At 41.4% G+C, this 6,000-nt stretch overlaps 1 protein-coding gene across 1 annotated transcript in view; it reads left to right on the top strand.

Moving 5' to 3' along the window:
* The first annotated feature begins 1,633 nt into the window (after positions 1-1,633).
* EDA2R (ectodysplasin A2 receptor) overlaps positions 1,634-6,000 on the top strand; it is an 81,114-nt gene continuing 76,747 nt past the window's right edge. The window contains exon 1 of the mRNA XM_054574200.1: positions 1,634-1,694. The gene's annotated coding sequence lies outside the window, so the exon portion shown is untranslated. The remainder of the gene's footprint in view (positions 1,695-6,000) is intronic.

Raw genomic sequence — 6,000 nt, 5'->3', positions numbered from 1 at the left:
CATCTAGTTTAACAATCTCTCCAGGGACAGGGCAGAATGAAGAGATACAATAGATTAGCTATTTTCATTTTAGTGTCATAGATCACACAAAGGGCCATAAAAGTGCTTGATGGCATTTATTTATTTATTTATAAATTTATTTAAATTCAATAAACACTTATATGTTAGTATGTCCCAGACACTCTTTTAAGCTTCTTATACATATTATTGCTATTTTGTATATTAACTCATGTAGTCCTCAAAACAACCTTATAATGAAGGGATTATTATTGTTCCCATTTTACAGACGAGATTACTGAATCACAGAGCAGTTAAGTAACTTGCCCAAGGTCACACAGCTTAGCAGAGGAAAACCCAGGATTCCAGCTCAGGCAGTTTTCCCTCCTTCTAGGCCTCAACTCACAGTAAGTGTAAGAGACCACATTCTGGGCCCAAAACTAACCAGGGACCATATGTGGAGTTCACTTGGGACTTATTCAAAATCATCTCAGGGCCTATTCAGCCTCTTCTTCCACCAAAAACTTTGCAGCCTCTGTAGTGAGACTCTACCCTAAACTCCTAGCATACAGCTTTTGTTCATACAGGGTGGGGAGTCTGATCATGGCACATTGCTTGGTCCCCTTCCCCACACCTTGGCTAAAACTCTTCCCCTCTACCCATAATGCTATTTGCTTTTCCATGTTTTTTTTTTGCCCTCCTTCCACCCCCATCTATCAAACAGCATGTCTTGCCTGCATCTTATCATGCCTGCCTACCTCTACATTCTCTCTCTCTTCCTGCTTCCTCACTGCCCTTCTAGCCTGTACCCATAGTTAGCTGCTCATTATTCTATACTGTGTGCTGTTCTTTAACTATGCAGTTTGTCTTATCACCCCAATTCCCCTGTAAGTTCTTCAAGATCAGGGCCTACTAATATTCCAGGACTTCTTTACTGCTGCCTCTGAGACTCATAAATCCCCAGATTATCATTGCTGGAAGAGCCCTTAGGGGCTATCTAGCTCAATTCCTACTTTGTGCAGAGACTCTGGGACCCAGAGAAGGTGATTCAAATCCAATCCTCCTTTATTTTTAGTGGTATTTCCCCTGATTTATGTCTCCTCTCCTCCTCCTGTCTAAATCCTACCTACCCTCTAAAAGGGGTTTGTTTTTTTTTTTTAAAGTCAGGGCCAGACCTGGGACGTGGTTTTTCCACAAGTTGAAAATTGTTAATTTTTCAACACTAATTTTCCCTGTCAAACTCCAGTCCTGCTAAGACCAGTGTACAGAATTTTGAAGAGCTGAGTTTCATCCCACTGTGAAATAGTCACAAGAAGTGGAATCTGCAAGATGCCTCCAACCACTTGACCTTTCCTCTGTTTCCACAGACTAAGCAGGACCTGACTCTCTGCCCATCTACCTTCTCACCCATGCTTCAGTCCTGGAACTTTTCAGTTCCTGCCATAGGAGTGGCTTGGTCACTATTTACCACCTCCCATTTTCCACCCTCCCCACAGTGTTCCTCTCAGGGGCGGCACCTCTTTGTGTAGCCACGCCTAGACACTTGAGTAGTCCAATAGCTGCCTCCTGATCCTCACAGAGGTGGAGAAGTAGGCAGTAACATGAAAGGAAAAGAGGATGGGTTTGGGCTGTTGTTGCTACACGTGGATGTGAACTGACTCAGAGAGGAGCTTTGATTTCAACGGATTTCATCTACTGTGAGTGTGGTATGCAGCCTGGAGACTGAGGGGTGGGGGGTTGGTGGGATGGCTGGCCTGCACTGAAGTATATCTGTCTAGGAATTCTATTGCTCGAGCAAGATCCATCTATCCATCCATTTACCCGGTAAATATGGGAACACCCCCTGGCATGGCAAGGAAGTTTAGACCTGTGAGAAATAAGGGTGGAAGTTGAAGATCAGGTTAGGATGATCCTGTTTAGACACTACAAAGTCAGAATGACTAGGAAAGCATCCCTGGCCATCTGTCAGTCTATCCATCTGTATCCAGAGAGTGCTGTTTCATGTGCCAGGGACCTGGGATAGTGTTCTGATGGCCTTGGCAGCAAGTTCCTTCCTGTGTAAGCTTTTACTGGACTCCTGTGGCTTCTGGGAACATGCCTGGATGTGCCCAACCACCGTGAGCATCTGAAGTTGGGAGATAAAGAAGAGAGGGAGGCTGAGAGCTTAGGAGTGGGAGGGAGGGGTTGGATCAGACATGTGAAACATCCAGAGGGAAGTTGAGCTGCCAGCCCACCCATGTGGCCCCTGGGCAAGTCAGGGCTTGTGGAAAGAGCGCACAGGCTCTATTTGGGGTTTTTCAGTCTTGCCCCTCACCCAGCCAGCTGGATTTCACTTGATCCCTCACTCCTGGAATCTAAGCCCAGGGCAGTGATATTTTGATCCTGCCTTACCCCAAACATTGGCCAAGGCTGAGGCAGCTGTGAGAACTGGGAGACAAGAAGAGACCCGCCAGAAAACAGGCTGGGAAAGCAAAGACATCCAGGTCTGATTTGGACAAGTGTTAGCATGTCATGCAGAGTGACTAAGGCAGGATAGTGAGGGACATCTTCTACATAACTCTCCTGTTCCCTCCTTCATCCCAACATACCTTTAATTCAATATAACAGACTCATTGAACACCTAAACTATGTCATCCTTATGTGAGACAGAGAAATGTTTAAGACATAGGCTGTACTCACTGAGACCTGATAGTCTCAACATGGGTATACGAAAAAATAAACATAACACAAGATAGTCTTTAAAGGTTCAGTCAAAATTATTTGAGATTGTCAAGTAAGGATTATATCAAGTTGAGCCAGGGAAAATCAGAAGGGTTTTTTTTTTTTTACTGTTTTTTGAAATTGTAACACCTTTCAGGGTTCCAGAGCTAGATTACTTAAGTTCATATCTAATTTCTACCTTTTGTAAACTTGTATGACATTGGACAAGTAAAATTACTTCTCCTTCTCTGAACTCTGCTTTACTCTAGGCTCAGATGAAGATAATAATAGAGCTTACTTCATCACATTTTTGTGAGGATTAAATTAGATAATCCATGTAAAATACTTGTACACACTTAGCACAGTAGCTGGACCAAAATAAATACTCAATAAATGTTAACTATTATTATTATTTAAGATGGACCATGAAGCACAGATAGGATTTCAACAGGTGGAGATAAGAAAGAAAGCAGTCTAAGTAGAAAAAACAACAGGAACAACTGTTTGGAGGCAAGGAAGCTCAGGGCACGTGAAAAGAACACTGACTGAATGAGATTTTAAAGTACAATTAGGGAAAAAGTGGAAGTTAAAGTTGCCATGGTTAGATTGAGGCAAACTGGAAAATTTTGGATGCTGTACTTTCTGTTTGATTTGGCAGATAGTGGAAAGGCATTGTAAGTATCTGAGCTAAAGAGTCAAATCTGTGTTTCAGGAAGAATAACCTGGTAAATGTGAGTCAACTGGACTAAAGTAGGGAAACATGAGAGGTGGATACACAAGATGCAGAAAGAGAGTAAGTTCCTGGAACTGAAGTGGTGGCTGTGGGAATAGAAAGGTGGCAGTGAATTTCACAAGGCATCACATAACTTTAATCTACAGAACTTAGAAGTTGATAAATTATATGAGACTGAAAAAGAAGGAATGAAAACTCAAGAGTCTCTTGGGATTGGCTTAGACTTTGAAAGGCTGTGCATTGCAATCACACTTTCATCCACTTCTGTGGATAGTGCAATAGAAAGGATATCCACTTTCAGAATTACACACAGCTTTGTATAAGTCCTGGGTCTGCTGCTTACCTGCTGTTTGTGATCCTAAACATTAATCTTTCTTTCCTGACCAGCATTGCATTCCCATAGGGCATTTAGAAATATGTGTGAAGAGCGTGATTGTTTTTTGCACAAATACTGACGTACTACTGCATTTAGTGCCAATGAGTTTGATGCAACAAAGAGCTATTCCTCCTACCCACTTTACTAGTAGTAAGCCCAGTGAGAAATACTGCACTTCTCTGATCCTCAGTTTTCTATACTGAAAAAGAGGGAGAGTAGTACCCATGTCATAGTGTTGATGGGAGGATTAAATGAAATAATCTCTATAAAGTATCTAGCACAATATCTTACACATAGTAGGCTTTCATGAATCATAATGTCCTTTCACCCTAATTGACTTCACCTTAAAAACACCCTTGATAGTCTCTGCTTTGAACACTCCCAGAGGGAGTGTTACTTACTGATCTCTGAAATCCATTCCCTTTGTGAGAAGCCTTGACTCTTCAAAAGTTCTTCCTTTTGTTAAGGAGAAAACAGTCTTCCTGTGGCTTTTATCCAGAGATCCTAGTCATTCTCCCTGGGGTCACTTATGATAGTTTTTTAAAGATCTAAAGACCAGAGACCACATCTTCCTGAATCCTCCACTCTGAAGTCAAGAAGCCCAGCTCTTCCACCATTTCTCATATGGCATGGTGTCAAGTCAAATAAGACTCTGAGGTTTTGAGCTATATAAGTTGGAGCAATGGTCATGATTTCAAAATGATGACCAACATTGCAAAAGGAGCAGAATGGGTGAATGTGACAAGTTGCTGTGTAATGTACTTTTCTTTTTTTGTAATATACTATTTCTTAAGTCCTACAATGTGCCAGTTTATTTCAAATCCATCTCTCAACTGACTCCTTACCCCAGCTCGGTAAGGTGCAAGTGTTCATGTCTTAACTTTACAGGTGGCAAAACAGGCCCAGAGAAAATGAAATTTGCTGGGGATTGTTTAGCTTAGTAAGTGTCTGAGCCAAAACTGGAAGCCATATTATTCTTACTCCCAGGTCAGTGAGGTTTTTTTCCATTTTCTATGGCTCTTTGGATTTAAGGTGCAGACTGGGCAATTATGCTAACTTTGGCAATAGAGAAGGGACCCACTAATTACCTTACACTGATTATTCCTTCTTTGAAGGAACTCATTTAGAGAAGTTGTTTAAGGGGGACAAAAGACCCTAGTTTCAGAGGAAAGTCAAGCAATACCTCTCTACTTGAGAACACAAGCCAAGCCAAAAAACCCTACTTTAGATGTCTTGAGCTGTCCCTACCTCAATGCCTCCTGCAGAAAGAGAGAGTCATATTTTGTAGCTATTCCTCAGAGTTGAATCTTGATATTAAAGGATAAGCACTTTTTTTCTCTGGAAACCAGTCCCATTTATCAGTTGTCCCTTTGGGTTCTTAACAAGAGGGGTGTGAGTCAATTTTACCATCAGTCAGTAAACTAGAAGGAATATTCTTCTGTGCTCATGTGAGTTATAAGGATGGCTAAAGTTTGTATTGGATTACAATTAACTGTATCTGTTTTATTACAAGACTATGATTTCCTACAGGTAAAGAAGATGATTTATTCAGCTCTTGTTTTTCCTCTTGTCACCAAGTCCCAATAGAATGACTAAAATAAAAGGTTCTTTCCAAGGTTTGTTGTCTTTTTTTTGAGTTCCCATATAGCCATTCTTCCTATCCCGGTGTGACTACAATTATGATATCTCTAAAGTACCCCAAAATACATAATACTATTCTAAAAAGTAAAGGAATTATTGAGTAGCATGTGGGAGAATCAAAAAGTAAGATGTTTTCACTTTTAGGAGGTTGTTAGTCACCATGTACGTTAGCCAAAGGGAGTGGGCAGCACCACTTTCTTTCCATGGGCCACCTCTCCCTGACCCAGCCCGCCCTTTGAAATCATTCCGATTGAGGGTAAAATAAGCCAAGATTAGGCTTTGGAAGTGCAGAAAAAAGAGAGAAGCTAGAGCCATGGCAATATACTCACTGAGTGATCAGTCTTGAACTTGGGCCTACCCTTCTCTTTAATTATTTTTCAGTACACAATCCACTGGGCCCTGAATTTGGAAACTTGGATTCTAGTCCTGGCTCTGTCACTGACTAACTATGGTACTTTAGGAAAATTCTAGCCTTTCTCTGAGCCTCAGTTTCCCCGTCAAGATCATCAAGGAATAAGATTAGGTTATTTTGAAGAAGTCTTTTGGGATTTCA

This window comes from Pteronotus mesoamericanus, unplaced genomic scaffold (assembly GCF_021234165.1).
Source record: "Pteronotus mesoamericanus isolate MK-2021 breed Mesoamerican mustached bat unplaced genomic scaffold, CSHL_Meso_final contig_256, whole genome shotgun sequence".
Taxonomy (NCBI): Eukaryota; Metazoa; Chordata; class Mammalia; order Chiroptera; family Mormoopidae; genus Pteronotus; species Pteronotus mesoamericanus.
Note: the sequence above shows the minus strand (reverse complement) of the source record. Positions and strands in the feature narration are given on the sequence as shown.